We start from the raw sequence: 16955 nt of genomic DNA on the forward strand, positions 1-16955 counted from the left end.
GTCAAAATCAGGTATTACACTACTGTAGTGAGACCGTCAGTACTATACGCCTCAGAATGCCTAAACATGGTAAGAAAAGGGCAACTTAGAAAACTGGAGCTGAAGGAAAGGAAGATCCTGAGAAAAATCATGGACCCTATTAAAGAAGAAGGCAAGTACAGAATCAAGCACAACAACGAACTATACCAACAATTGGAGAGCATTACAACATCTATGAGGAAGAGGAGATTAAACTTCTATGGTCATGTCATGAGAATGGACAATAAGAGGCACACCTCCAGAATCTTCCACACCATCTCTAGAGGGAAAGCGACTAATGCCAAGTGGGCAAGACTTGTCAGAAAAGACCTTCAAGAATTGGACATTGCTCCCAGTGAAATCTATGACAGGAATAGGTACAGAACGTTGATCAGAACATCAAACTCTCTCCAGTCACTAACAGAAAAAACAGTACATCCGGAAGGATGTGTGAAATGGACTCAGGAGGGAAAATACATTCACAGTGCAAGAATGAAGGAGTACTGGTCAAAGAAGAAAGCTTCTAGAGATAAGAACCACTTGGTCTATAGCAGGCCCAAACGGAACTTAAAAAAAAGCAAGAAGTGGCGAAGATAAAGTATGTAACAAGAATGGTGAGAAATTACTAAAAATGTTTGTAATAGAGGAATTATATATTCCGAACGGCGGATGGGCGGGGGATACAACAGGAAACTTAACGTATATTATCGAATCAGCAGGGAGTGTGATAGATCTAGTTTTAGCATCCCGGCAAGCGCTAACTCGTATCAAAGACATTAACGTACAGAAATGGACATCATCCCATCATTTCCCGGTTATTAGATTAATGAGAGATGAAGGAAAACGGAATGAGAAACCGCACATTAACTATGTACAAAAACAATTGATCAGGTATAGATGGAGGGAGGAACATAGGGGCGAATTTAGGAACTATTATAGGGGCAAAACGTTTGAAATTTTGAAGTTGGGTGTTGAGAATATGATAGAGAAATATACCTTAGAAGAAGCAATAAAAATGGTTGAAAGATCAATAACAATAGCAGGCAAAAAAAATATTGTAAGAAAGAGTAGGGAAAACAAACATAATTCTTGGTACAATTAAGAGTGTAAGAAAAGGAAAATCGAAGTGGTAAAGGGACTGAAAGTATGCAGAAAGGAGGCAGTGAGAGGCCGGCGCGCTGCCGTTTGAGCCACGGAGGGCTACTGCATAACAAACATATCCTATGAAAATTAGGCCATCCTCGTGGTGTACGGGTAGCGTGCCTGCCTCTATCCGAAGACTTCGGTTTCAATTCCAGGCATGGCCAGGAATTTTAATTCTGGACTGAGGGCTAGAACGGCGTTTTCTCGGTCTCGCGAGATCAACTGAGGAGCTGGTTTATACGAAAGGCAAGGGACTTAGTCAAGAAAGACAAGGAACGTGGCTAGGGATGTCTTCATGTTGACCACTTGGCACTCCATTACCTAAAGTCCATCTGGCTGGGGAGCAGTCGTCTTGGCAGACCAAGGTCCTAATTGACTGTTGTGCCACGGGTAGTTTCTTCGTTAAATGAAAAGTAGACATGTTACAATTTCCTCCTAACGCTCAGACATTTAAGAACAGTAGAGTATAATATAAGTTCTATAACTAAATGGTTATAAAGTCAAAGTCATCTCCGAACATGCCATGGAGGCCCTTGGAGGGGTGGGCGGTAAAGGCTTCCACTACCCGTAACATCGGCACTTGATGGGGTTGAGTGGTTAGCTCTACGCCCGGACGCCAATGCCCCCAGGAATTAACCTGGTACTCTTTCTTCCTGTAGGCTGAGTGAACCTCCGGAAGTGGGAATCTCGTTTCTTAAATTCTTCGACTTCCTGACGGGGAATCGAACCCACGTCATTCCAGGTGAACCGAACACGCCTTTACCGCCTCAGCCAGGCAGCCCCTAATAATTACACTATGCAGGTTAGAGCGGAAAAATACATGCACGGTATTCCCCACTTGTCGTAAGAGTCAACTAAATGGGACGAAAGACTCTCAACATGGGAACGTGGATTAGCTACCACGGTTCCATTGTTTTGCCTCCACTTTCCTGTGTCAGTCCCCTCACTTTCATCTTTACTGCCCGACTCCCCTTGGTCAACTCTTGTGTTTTTCCGACCCCGCTGGTATCAGGTTTGGGAGGCCTAGGGAGTTTTCCAATTGTACGCCTTTCGTGACTCTTTTTTTTCTTTTTGCTAGTGGCTTTACGTCGCACCGACACAGATAAGTCTTATAGCGCCGATGGGATAGGAAAGGCCCCGGAGTTGGAAGGAAGCGGCCGTGGCCTTAATAAGGTACAACCCCAGTATTTTCCTGGCGTGAAAATAGGAAACTACGGAAAACCATCTTCAGGACTGCCGACAGTAGGATTCGAACCCACTATCTCCCGGTTGCAAGCTCACAGCTGCACGCCCCTAACCGCACGGCTATCTCGCCCGGTATAATCATATTATCATGCATTTGTCTTTCTGTTTAATGTATTTTATTATCACTAGTAGTTCATTTTAATGCATGTTCATAACTTAATAATTTCCTATCATGGACACATAAAATGACATATTTCCTTTACATTATGTCATTAGGCTGGAAATGTAAGAGTTAATTTATACAGGTAATCAAAATAACAATAGCTGATTATGAAAATAATGCTTGTTTAAAGGGGCCTAACATCTAGGTTATCGGCCCTTATAACTAATTACAATGCACTCCCGATAAATCACGATAATTAATGCACGCACTTCCGCGAATTATCGAAAACCGCGAATTATCCGCAGTCATTTTTAAGCCTGGTAAAAACAAAACCATAGGTTAAAATAATGAAATGTATTTTATGAACAAGCAGAAAATAATTATAACACTTCACATTGTATTGTAAGCCACACTAGAGAAAAATTACAAAATGCTATGTGCATTATGCCACCATTGTATCTAACGAAAAAAAATCGGTCATCACTTTTTGTTTCTTAGACGATTGTTCATTTTTTCTAATTTTTTTCTACATTTCTCGAGAAAATAATATCTGAAAATGAAAATTCATCTCTATTTTCTATGTAAGAGATAAGTGTGTCTATAGAGACACTAGCTTGGCTGTTGGAAACTTTCGGAGTTTCCGTTGCGTCACTCCCGCACTCGATATCATCTGAATCTCCGTCTTCCTCACCAACCGAGAAACTCCGTACAATATCCTCCTCACTTTCATGTCTGAAACCACAATCGTCCTTATCGACGTCTAACCACTCAAGAATGTCACTTTCTTCTGCATCTTGGCATTTATCCAGGGTTTTCAGTAATGATATCATCCTAGCGAAACTACGTTGCCCGTTCGAAATATCATCATCACTGAAGCCGACAAATGCTTGTTCTTCACCTATAACAGATTTCCATGATCGTGCGAGCGTAGTAGAGGGAATTTTGTCCCATGACGTATTGACTGCATGAAGAGCATCCAACAAAAAGAAGTTCTTCCAAAATGTTGGAATATCGATGCCTTCCTCAACCAATTGCTGTAACAGAGATGACCAGGTTTGGGAGGCCTAGGGAATCTTCCAATTGTACGCCTTTCGTGACTCTTTTTTCTTTTTTTTCTTTTTGCTAGTGGCTTTACGTCGCACCGACACAGATAAGTCTTCTGGCGCCGATGGGATAGGAAAGGCCCAGGAGTTGGAAGGAAGCGGCCGTGGCCTTAATAAGGTACAACCCCAGTATTTTCCTTCTTCTTTAAAGCAGCAATAACGCCTTGGTCCATAGGTTGGAGAATAGAAGTTACAATAGGGGGAAGGTATTTTACGTAAATATCACATGCTTTAAGCTCACTTTCGTGTGGATGAGAAGGCGCATTGTCAATCAAGAGCACTGCTTTGTTTGGCAGTGATTGCTTAATTAGGTGGCCGTCACTTGTTTCACAAAATGATTGTGAAACCAGTCCTTAAATATCTGTGAGTCCATCCACGTTGCCTTTTGATGGTAGTACTGCAAAGGTACATCCGCTCGTTTAAAACAACGGGGTTTTCCGGATTTCCCTATCGCTATTAATTTTAATTTATGATCACCACTTGCGTTAGCACACGCCATAATGGCTATTCTTTCCTAGGATGTTTTGCTTGCTGTTCTTGTTGCATTACTAATGTTCGGGACGGTAAACATTTCCAACCCTGTTTCGTCTGCATTTTAAAGTTGTCTAAGGTCAAGCTGTTCTTTTTCAATGAAAGATTGAAATTCCTATGCGAACTTTTCAGCAGCACCCGTGTCTGCGCTGAGAGGCTCTCCGTGAATAGCAATTTCTCGTATTCCGTAGCGTTTCTTAAACCGCGTAAGCCAGCCAGAAGATGCTTTAAAATCGCCTTTTAAGGCAAGAGCATCGTGAAAATGTTTTGCTTGCTCAGCACACATTGGGCCGGACACACCTTCCGCTCGTTTTTTATTAAATCACCGTATCATGGCTTCGTTTAGATTTGCATAGTCCGATGTTCTCATTGATATCTGGGACGATGAAAGATCACAATTAGCAGAAATTTTGATGAGGGTTTCATTTTGCTTCTTCATGTCTCTCACTGTCGTTTCACCCACACCAAACTCGCAGGCTAACTTTGATGACGCTTCGCCTTTCTCCAGTCTTCCTATAATATTCAGTTTTTCACTGACGGTTAACCTTTTATATTTCATTTTTCGAACACTCATATTGAAAACTCTTACTACTGACTTACTCGAAACTTCGAAAAGACTTCCGCACTCCGTTCACACTTCTCAAGTACAGTACCCTACAATACACTCACTGCCGGCGCACCTACCCTTCACTTGGCTTACAGTTCAGCGACCTTGGGCTGTGGGGAAAGGGAGGGTAAATTCCGAGTGCATTCCTCTTTCATTGTCTCTGCTTCCAAGATTACGGTAATCTGTGCTGTGCCACACGGAGCAACATGCTCGAATGTTTCCAAGTTTGCAGCATTCTGGTAGCAGTGTGCAAATAGGCCTAACGCTACATCGTAGAGAAACAAAGTCCAGTCTTCTCAAATATCAATGATTTCGTCTCTACGCATCGCATTATTTTTTTGAAACTAGGCAGAGATAATTTTACTCAGCGTGATGATTAGTGGGTGTAAGAATTAATACTTTTAAAAAATAACTCTCCGAGACTCGCGAATTAACCGCAAAGCGGATTATCGGGAGTGCACTGAACAGTAAAACACTCCTGAGATAAAACGGAATACAAATGCGACTGATTAAGTAACGGAAACATAAATAAAACTGAAGATGCAATATTATATGTTAGGAAAAATAAATAGCACATTAATTAGCGTAAACCTGTAGTTTTTATCATCTAATTTATGTCGTTCTCTTCTAGATGCAAGTTAGTTTAGTATTCTCAACAACTAAGCACTCTTATTTTACAGCAAAAAGTGATAGATTTTTATAAGTTACTCACGAATAATTATTCTGCAAACGGCAGTCATAAACAGTGACACTCACCTAGAAAAAAGAATTAGCATTAGTGATCGAAATGATTAGGTGTATTTTTCTTCTAGGTCTTGTCCTCAGGAGAACAAAAGACCCGAAGATACTCAAATATATTCTTTATTTACTGCTAGTGTACAATGGAAAGTAAGAGAATATGAAAGAATTGCTGGGCAAGCTCTTTTCAGGAACTTTCCAGCAACAAGGGAAACAGCACTAAAAACTACGTCCCAACTGAGTGGGAGAGAGATGATAAAGAATACAGACGTTATAGTGAGAGCGGACACCCCCGTGTTAATTAGAAAACGCACTCAAGTGTCGCCTAACCCCTAAGTCCAAATGGCAATCTCGTAACTTCAGTTACGAACTAGTGGGGGGCTCCCAGCTCACAGAATTATTGTACAAAATGGAGGGAATAGAAGTTCAGACACACGGGATGTCACTTGCAAAGCGGAAGAAAAACTGAAATGCTCTGCTACACGGCGTGCTTCAAGTTCGTATTGATTGTGGAATAAGAGAAGATCAGATGAGAGAAAGCCTAACATTTGTAACTTCATGTATTTATAGATCTAAGGCTACTAGAGTAATGTGAGAAACACTGTCCCACATGTACATACATACATACATACATACATACATACATACATACATACATACATACATACATACATACAGTTCCCGCCAAATTCGTGATAAATACACGTGTGGTTGTTTTGAGGAAGATAGAATTATTTAACCCTACAGTGTTATTGGGAGGTATTTATTGGCGGCATAGTCTGGTATTTCCGAGTGCAAGCTTTTAGCTCACCGAAGCTGTTCTATGTTTTATTCGTATTTTTCATTATAACCCTCCTATACTGAACGGAACACGTGTCAAACCTGTATCTCCCTCAAGGAGCGCTGGTAACATGTACTCTCCAGAATATTCCATTTAGCACGTGTTGCAAACCAATAATATGGAAGTGTACCAAGTACGTAATCCAGTCACATATATTCCACCCGCTCAGAGAAGTGATTATTAAAGTCGTGAACCAGTTCTTTTTATTGAAGGACAAGCTAAGTTAAGCGTCTGTCACTAAATCGAACATTTATTCTGGTCTACGCAAAGCATATTCTAATTGAACGTCATTTTCAGCTTTCTCGACGATATCACTTTAGAAGAGAATAAACCAGGTTACGGATATTTCCTTTCCGTACATTTTAACATGGACAAGACGATAAGAAGAGGATCGCCCTTAATTCAGCGTGGGGATATGTGGGATTTATCTTCACATTTCAGAATGCAGTTCTAACATGTCGGCCGCTGCCTCTCAAACACCCAAATTCTCTTGCGGGCAACTTGAGACGCAGAGGTCCTATGCACCGTGCATCGGTCCCACTTGGCTGAGCTCGCTTCGGACCAGCGCTTTGTCTCGGGACAAATTGACAATTGGAGCGTTACGGAGCAAGTGAGGAAGAGGGAGATAGGCGGGGCGAGCGAGACAGGCGCAGAGAAAGAGAAAGACATCACTATTGTTCCAAATCGCGGAGTGGGGTTCTGCACTCTGGTCAACCGAGCGAAGTCGTCTTTTGCACCTTGCGCCTCGCAGTCCACTGGTGCATGCACCCTGAGAGGCCCTGATGTAGGCGTTTCGCCATATTCTAAGAGACGAGCACGATTACCATAGACTAGGAAAGGAGATAACCTGAGCATCGAGAATCATCAGTAAACTTAATATCATTTATAACTTATAATATGATCGTCTGTGGAAAATTACGACATTCTTAAAGTTATATTTTCTATTAATTTATCAGCATTTAGAATATTTTCACATTTCATCTTACCCAGGTGCTGGTAGAGACAGAGAGAGAATGTGTGTGTTTGTGTGTGTGAATATGTGTGTGTATGCAGAGTTGATTCTATTAGAGTATAAAGTAGTTCGTATATCACTGAAAGTTAATAACAGTAATACAGGGTCTTTATTTATAATTGGCAAGGACTTTCTCGCTCGACCTTGGCCGCCGATGACAGGCCGCTACCGGCCGCTGGCGCGCGCGGTTACTGGCACTTTCTGCAGTTGCTGAGAGCTGAGCTCCGAGGTAGTAGGCTGTTCAATGAAGCTACTGCGTACTGTATATCGTATTGTATAGTGTTTTGTTGTGATTGTGTATAGTGCTGTAATGTATGTGAAATATTCGTTACGTGAACGTGTATATCTCCACAATACTTACATTAAGTGCAGGAAATCGTGCGTTAGGACAAGACAAAAGTTTCGAGCGAAATTTCCAGGGAGACCCATTCCTATCAATCGGACAATAAAACAACTGGCCAAGAGATTCAAACGTACAGGTTCAGTAAACAATAAAAATGGACGTAAAGGTCGTTATATCCTTACTAAAGCGTGTTTGGTACGAGGATCATAAGTAAAAATCTATGGCCCCCTCGTAGCCCAGATTTAACGGCATGTGATTTTTATTTGTTGGGAATGTTAAAAAATGTAGTTTATTGGAACAATCCTCACAAACTAGATGAACTTAAAGACAATATAAGAGCTGCAATTGCATCCATCAGTGCTGAAGAATTTGGTAGAGTAACCGAAAATTCATTAGGAGATGCCGATTATGTTTGGCAGCGCATGGGAAACATTTTCACCATAAACTGTAAAAATGGTGAGTAAAATGCATGATAATGCATGATAATGATTTTGAGCACCGTATTCTGCCGTACATATGCACGCGCGGTAGCCGGCAACTGAACCGTCACTGGCGGCCAATGTCGAGCGAGAAAGTCCTTGCCAAGCATAAATAAAGACCCTGTACTTATATGCCCACTTGAATAAATCTGATATTTAACGAAATATTGTGGAAATTTGTGGATGATAATTTTATACACGTTAGACGTCTTATCTACGGGTAATTCAAGGCTTGGAGCTCATTTATTGTCATCTATCCTTTATGTTAATTCAGGACGTAGGTATTTCAAATAAAAGTCATGATCTAAAATAAAAGTCATAGCGGGTTGAAATTGGCAATTAATGGTCTTGAGAGATAAACTGGAGTTAGAATTTATTACGGTTAAGAGTATCGAACTCGTGCTCTGTTGTGATATTTTACGAGTGAGCTTGCGAGCCATGAATTTATTGTGGAACATGAGTTATGGATACTATGTTTTCATGTTTAGCGGAGCACGTTTGAATTTGTAACCAGTGATAATAATAAAAATATTTAAGAGACTCAAGGACCAGCTGGTACATTTTCTTTGTACATTAAACTCAGGCATGACGAAATTATTTTGTTGCACATTCTTCTGAATTACACGAGCATATCACCGTTGCCGAATAAATAGATGTTTTTGAATTGATATTAACATATCTGATCAGGTAATACTAGATGATGATATTAAGGTGAACTCAATATTGGTCATCTGAAGAATAAAATGATAGACGTTCCGTATACAATTCAGAACTAATGATAAACTGCAGTACCCGATTAAAGCAGTATGGATAAATTTCGTGTGCCTTGTGTGTGTATCAAGGAGTGCTAAAGTAGTTAGAAGTATTTCTCTGTGATATTATTGACATGTGGGTCATTAATCTAATCTCACGCTCATCGCGGAGGTTCAGATTTTTTTAGCGTTTACGTGTTTCTTATTCTGATATTTGCTGTGATAGCTTGGAATAGGTCAGAATTATTTATTAATTGACTAAATGAATAATTAAGTAATTTATTTTTGCCAAGAAAGATCGTAATCTATGTTCACAAGAGCAAGTAGACGCAAGGAAAACAAGATTGTAAACTTTCGAGAGAATATCTCGACTTGAATTGAAAACATGAATCTATTCACACGTGATCATTGAACTTCATGATGTAATTTAACTTTCATTACTGCTCAATTTATTCAGAGCAATAAATATAGTTGTGACGACAGGAATAATATTCACGTAACTGGATTTAAAGCAGATAAATTATATTATAATGTAGAGTTGTAAATACTTGTATAAATTTAGGATTAGGGATATCGTCGTCATCAAGCTAAGATTTTATTTCTCGGAATAACACAAGAATTAATTCCACTCTGGTTAAGAAATGAAATGACAATTGACTGATTTTGTCATGTGGCAATTATATTTTCCCAAGAGAAAGAATTCTGTACCTAGCTCGATAGCTGTAGTCGCTTATGTGCGGCCAGTATCCAGTAATCGGGAATAGTGGGTTCGAGCCCCACTGTCGGCAGCCCTGAAGATGGTTTTCCGTGGTTTCCCATTTTCACACCAGGCAAATTCCGGGGCTGAACCTTAATTAACGCCACGGCTGCTTCCTTCCACTTCCTAGGCGTTTGCTATCCCATCGTCGCCATAAGACCTATCTGTGTCGGTGCGACGTAAAGCAAATAGCAAATAGCAAAAAAAAAAAAAGAAGAATCCTGTTATTTTCATGAAATTTTTGCGTAGCCACATAATAAAGTTAATTCTGTGATTTTGTTTATTACTTCAGATTTTCGTCGTAGTCATCCTGACTAATTCATTTGGAAAATTTTGTTGAATGTTATTCGTGATTTTTTGAAGAACAAAGTCCAGCAAGACACTATATCAGTTGTAATATTTATGGTCAAGTGTTATTTATAAGAATATATTGTCACGCCTTGTTTAAATTGTGTTTTTGTGTTGTCGTCGGTCCTTGTTCCTTTAAATGCCTTTAGAAATCAGATAGCACGCTAACGGACGGTTCCTCTTTGGGATCTGCCGTTGCTCGTTGAGTTTAGCTGGGAAAAATGGGGCAATACATACATACATACATACATACATACATACATACATACATACATACATACATACAAACATACATGCATACATACATACAATAGTGGAAACAATTGCAACACCGTGACAGATGAATGCATTTGATAAAAACAACACACTACACAAGTATAAGACCAACGGGAGCAGCTATCTGCAGATATATGTCCCACGATGCGACCTCTTTCAAATGCTTGTAATTGTACATCAGAGCACACGTAACTGTCTTCGAGGCATGGCTAGAGGTTGATTGCTACACACGTAAACAATATTCAACATTCCACGCACAAGAGATATTGTTTGGTGCGTGACTGGAGACGGCGAAGCGAAGTGGATGGTATCATGCCATCTGTTAGCCGATGTCCTTAGAAACATTTATCAGTGCCCTTGCAATCCTTTATCATGCAGCTATTGCACCGACGTTTAACTGAATATCATTCTTTCTTAGAGTGTTGCAGTTTTCCTTTATGGTAGTGTATATATATACCGGTAACCTTTAAGTTTGTCGAAGCTCAAAATATAACACTTCCCACACAATAACACTTTTAAAAGAACACATTAGTAAAAATGTCATGTTTCGTTCTACAAGAACATCCTCAGAATCGATCAAATCTCTTTCAAACATGGATATATACGGGGGCGTAACCTTGTCAATGTTTGTGAATGGCATTTATTATGAACAAGTATGACAAATTATATTAATGTTTAAGTCCGTTATTGACACATTAATAGACTTGAACAAGATTTTCTGTACTTAGCTTAATTAAAGCTCTAGTTCCACGCACAGGGTACTTATGTGGCTGGATCCCTACGAACATACAAACATACGTACATGCATGATGTACCAGAAACGACGGACCACCATTGATGTTGAAGTACTTTAAAATACGCGCCGCGCGCCACCGAGCACCCGGCTACAGCAAGCATGTGGCGAGTGACGTAGGAGCCAGCTCCAACTCGCCAAGGCTAAGTTACGTCATCCATAGAATGTTCCATACCTTCTAGCCTTAATAACTCGTGTATGAGTTATGATACGAGTATGAGAATAACATCGCCGTACACATCATATCCGCATCTCTAATACCACCAAGTTTCATTAAAATCCACCTCGGATTAGAAAAAGTTATTGAGAGGAATGAAACTTGGGCATAAAAGAAACGCGAGAATTCGACACAGCACACTCGTGTCTCACAGTCGAACCAGGACGGTTGGCTGATCGAAGTTGGTGCTACGATGTAATATTGCGGAATCAAATTCTACGGTTTCAGCTCCACTAAATTACGGCGAGAACAACCTTGAAACATTTCACAGGTCACTGCGAACTCAGTCGTAAAATCGAGAAGTGCGATACTTTAAATATCTCAAGGTGATTAAAATATTTCTGCTGATAGCGAACTTAAAATCTTAAACAGTGCATCAGGACTTGTATTTTCTCAAGTGGAACATGAACGTTAGGAAAACATTATAACTTCACGTGTGAATCAATCGGTGATTTCACGGTATCTTTAAAGGAACCTAAAACTATCAGTGAATGGGACTAACTTCACTCCTGTATTAAAAGTCTTATGCCTTCTTGTAATATGTCTGCAAAACAGTGTGTGTGAACAGAACTAATTTCACATGTAAACCATTTAACTTCTTCTACCAAGGTGACGTAACTGCCATTTACAGTGTCATAGCAGTGTTGAATAAACTTTGCAAATACATGCAAAGCAATCGTAAAACAGTAGAACTCCAAAAATAGTTGCGTTATTTTCTTCGAACATTAAAAAACATAAGTGAACTATTTCCTTCGTGTGAACAATCTTATAATCTGTGCCAAGCGTAACTTACGTTAAGAAGAATGGGGGTTCAATTCTATTGACATTCGGCCACATGAAAGTTAATTTCTTTATTTTCTCACGTCAGTGACCAGTTTATTTACATTAAAGAAGCGTTTGTTTCGATTCCATTGGCATTCTACACGGCATCTTTGATTTTTTCTTTTTTTAATCCTTTCATGGGAACGGTTAAAGTTAGTTCAAAAATTACAACTCAGACTAATCCGTCCAATATGTACAGGGGGCTTAAATGTGTGTGTGTTCACGCTATCCTTCTGAGTGAATGAGCTGGGCGACCCAAACTCCTAGACCTTCAAGAACTTCAAGAACATCTAGAGCTGCCCTCCTTGGAGTTACGTGGTTCCATGGTGCCGAGAGCTTCTCCATGGTGAGGAGTGATGACGGGAGGTGTAGCAGAGCAACGTGGGACATCGCCAGCCGCAAGACGGAGAAACGCCACGCTCAATCCCTATTCCACTGTACTAAGGTTATATGAACTTGACTTTGTACGATAAACAAACAGTTTTAAAAATTCAGAACTTCATTCAAAGAAGATCCTCTCACTCTCTGTACCCACTCCAATTTGATGTGCCGTACACGCCCTGCGTACCATCTCATGCTCATCAAGCTAAGTGCGGACAATTTCTGGTACAATACATACATACATACATACATACATACATACATACATACATACATACATACATACATACATACATACATACATACATACATACATACATACATATATGCATACATAAATACACGAGTGTAAGTCAAGAAATAAGTTTCCTTAAGTTTTGTAGGTGAACTGGTAGAGACACATCAAGATAAAGAACACTGTTTTATTTCAGCATCATCCCCTTGTTTTTCATATAATCACTTACTTTATTCAAGCATTTATAATAGCGTAAAATGAGTGTCTCATTTCTTTCCTCGACGATAGAACATATCGTCCTGTTAGTTGGACATTACTAACTGATTCAGGGTTAGACGTATGTCGTGCCACACAATCTGATCAATGATATTAATGAATGCGCCCGATTTTGGTCGATGACCACTCCGCTCTTCGTCTTTCACAGTCTCTGCAAAAGCACGGTACCTTATCCACACTTGTTAGGCAGGCAACACTTTCTCTCCGTTTACACTCAAAATCCTGGGAATGTCGATAGTTCCGTGCTTTTCCCAAAATAAATACTATAAAACGGATCAATATACAGGTCTCTCATTCCATTACAATTTTCATTAACTCCGACATTTTTCAATTTGGCATTTTCAGGGCTGCCGACAGTGGGGTTCGAACCTACTATCTCCCGAATACTGGACACTGGCCGCACTTAAGCGACTGCAGCTATCGAGCTCGGTGGTTTCCCATTTGCACACCAGGCAAATGCTGGGGCTGTACCTTAATTAAGGCCACGGCCGCTTCCTTCCAATTCCTAGGCCTTTCCTATCCCATTGTCGCCATAAGACCTATCTGTGTCGGTGCGACGTAAAGCCCCTAGCAAAAAAAAAAGAAATAGCCACACGAAATTACTATTATCTGCATGTTTAGCAAAAAAAAATTGGCAGTTTAGGAAAAATCCTCAGCTCAGTTATCCTTATCGCAGGTTTGATCATGAATGGAACACGATCAGTTAAGTTGTTTCATGTGCTGGTTATGTTATGTTTCCGACATAATCCAATTCCTATACTTCGTAACAACAAGTAAAAATACTAAACAGTTGAAGATGTACACATTCTCCATTACACTGTGAAACTACCACTGCCAAAGAGTAATTAATTTGCCATTAGATACATCTTTGACACTACAGACGCACAATGACAAGATATGCCAACATGTTAGACTGACTAATGGTTTTCAATTTAAAATGGAAAAGAATAGGAGAGGTAATAGCGGACAAGGTAATAGCATGTTATTAATGACATCGTGGACATACGTAAGCTCCTGTTATCATTCAGTGTACAAGCATATTCACAAACTTCCAATCAATCAATCAATCAATCAATCAATCAATCAATCAATCAATCAATCAATCAATCAATCAATCAATCTGCATTTAGGATTGTAACTCAGGTGGCTGATTCCCTATCATTATTTCCTTACACTAATCTTAAATGATCTCAAAGAACTTGGAAATTTACCGAACATTTCCCTCGGTAAATTATTCCTTTCCCAAATTCCCCTTTTGAATGGGTGGCATACAGGGATGCTGTAATAGCAACAGCAAGGAAATGCCTAGGATCAACTGTGTGTAAAGATGGGAAAAAGCAAACATCTTGGTGAACAGATGAAGTGAGAGCGGCTTGTGAACGTAAAAACAAGGCTTATCAGAAATGGCTCCAAACAAGGGTTGATGCAGACAGGGAAAGGTACATAGATGAAAGAAACAGCGAAAAAAATGTTGCTGAATCCAAACAGAAGTCGTGGAAATATTTTTGTAATATCCTGGAAAGGCTGGGTCAAGTAGCAGGAAAACCTTTCCGGACAGTGTATCTTACGAAGGGAGGGAAAAAGGAAATGAACAGTGTTTTAGGTAATTCAGATGAACTCATAATACATCCCATGGAATCTCTGGACAGGTGGAGGGAATATTTCGAAAATCGTCTCAGCGTAAAAGAAAATCGTCGTGGTGGTGTCGCGAACAACGGAGCTCATGGGGAGGAGGAAAATGATGCTTATGAAGTTACGCTTGAGGAAGTGGAAAGGATGGTACATAAACTCCATTGTCATAAAGCAGCAGGAATATATGACATTAGTCCTGAAATGGTGAAGGACATTGGGAAGGCAAGGATGAAATGGCGTCATAGAGTAATAAGGTTAGTATGGAGTGTTGGAGATTGGACAAAAGCATCTATCTGCAAGCAAGGGAACAGGAAGGATTGCAACAACTATTGAGGTATCTCATTGATTAGTATACCAAGCAAAGTATTCACTGGCATCATGGAAGGGAGGGTGGGATAAGTGGTTGAGAGGAAGTTGGATGAAAACCAGTGTAGTTTCAGACCACAGAGGAGAATATTAACGAATTAACCCCAAGTAATCCGTAAGGAAAATAATAAATAACAGTTAAATAATCAACAGTAAGCACGCAAAATGCCGGCCCCAGGGATAGCGATGCTGCATCTTACACAGAGTCACCCGATTCGATTCCCGGTCAGTTCATGGATCTTTACCTGGATCTGAGGTCTGCTTCGAGGTCGCCTACGCGAGAACAACTGAGGATATATCTAACGGCGAGGTAGCGGCCCCGGTGTAGAAACTCAAGACATGATTCATCACGCTGACCACGCATCACCTCGTAATCTGCAGGCTTTCGGTTTGTGCAGCGGTTGCTTGATAAGCCAAGAACCATCCAGACTGCCGCAAAATTGGAGAAGCATGCAAATATTATGGCTGAGTAAAATAAGTGGTCGCTTTCACCGACGATTAATTAATAATAATAATAATAATAATAATAATAATAATAATAATAATAATAATTCGTTCATATTTTTTTTGTATTTTATTCTCATTCTTATTAATCTTTTTCCCAATATCTCGGGGCCAGCACTTGTATGGATTTTGCCTAGTTTTTTGGCTGGATTTCTCTTTTGACTCCAACCATATGTGGAGGGATCTATTCACTACTGTGTTTTTCTGTAGTAGTTGGTAGTACGGTGTGTTGTATGAATACGAAGAGATGTGTATTAAGATAACACAAACATCCAGTCTTTGAGCTTAGAAGAATTAAACATGCTGTTAAAATCCCCAACCGGGAATATTAGACGCGGCTGGTTAATTACTCTAGCTCGAGGACTGGGGAGTTTGTGTTTCATCTTAACACACACACTAGTTGACATAAGCTACACCACATTATGTTACAAACAACCATAGAATGAAATATGTTACGGACAAGAAGTAAATTAGGAAAAAGCGGGGGAGTTGGCCGTGCGGTTAGGGGCGCGCAGCTGTATGCTTGCATCCGGGAGGTAGTGGGTTCGAACCCCACTGTCGGTAGCCCTGAAGATGGTTTTCCGTGGTTTCCATTTTCACACTAGGCTGTACAAGACCACGGCCGCTTCCTTCCCACTCCTAGCCCTATCCTGTCCCATCGTCGTCATATGACCTATCTGTGTCGGTGCGACGTGAAGCAAATTCTAAAAAAGAGAAAGAAATAACGTTAATGTACGGACATTAACATTATTTTCCATTACTACTGTTTGCTTCTAACCAATAGCGTCAATGGAGGGGAATGGTAATTGAACATTTTTGTAAACTTCAGATGAAATGAAACTGGTTTTACACATTGCCCGGGCAATGACGTTAATGACCAGTTGTAGCTGGGCAATGTTGATAAAAAGTAAGATAGATTCTGTTATCTGTCCGTTTATTTTATGGCATGGAGAGCAAAGCTTCGTCAAATTTCCTAGTCATATAGTATCAGTTTTATGCATAACTCATTATCGCTATTGCAAACTACCACACTGTAGACACAGTACACTACAATTACCTTATCAGATGAATTGAGACTGCAATAAACATAAAACATATGCTCACAGGACTTGCGAAACAATAGTAGCCTACAGTACTGGCGAATATCACAACTTCTGTTTTGTCGTCGCTCTGCTTACTTGCTGCCAACTTCTGCTCTGATATTGAGTTGAACAAATGAAAGAGGGCATTCCTTAGAACACTGGGCAAGAAAGTTTGGATGAACTACGAAATTGTCCGGACAAAGTTGTTTTTATCATTGACGCCGAGCCATCCAGGACATTGTTGTTAATGACCGGAAATTTACGTTACTACCCACTCAAGTTCAACAATGACATTAAGGACATTTCTCTAGTTTCTTTGTCTGTAACAAATACATCCCTGCACACAGGCTT

Source organism: Anabrus simplex, chromosome 1, assembly GCF_040414725.1.
Source record: "Anabrus simplex isolate iqAnaSimp1 chromosome 1, ASM4041472v1, whole genome shotgun sequence".
Lineage (NCBI taxonomy): Eukaryota > Metazoa > Arthropoda > Insecta > Orthoptera > Tettigoniidae > Anabrus > Anabrus simplex.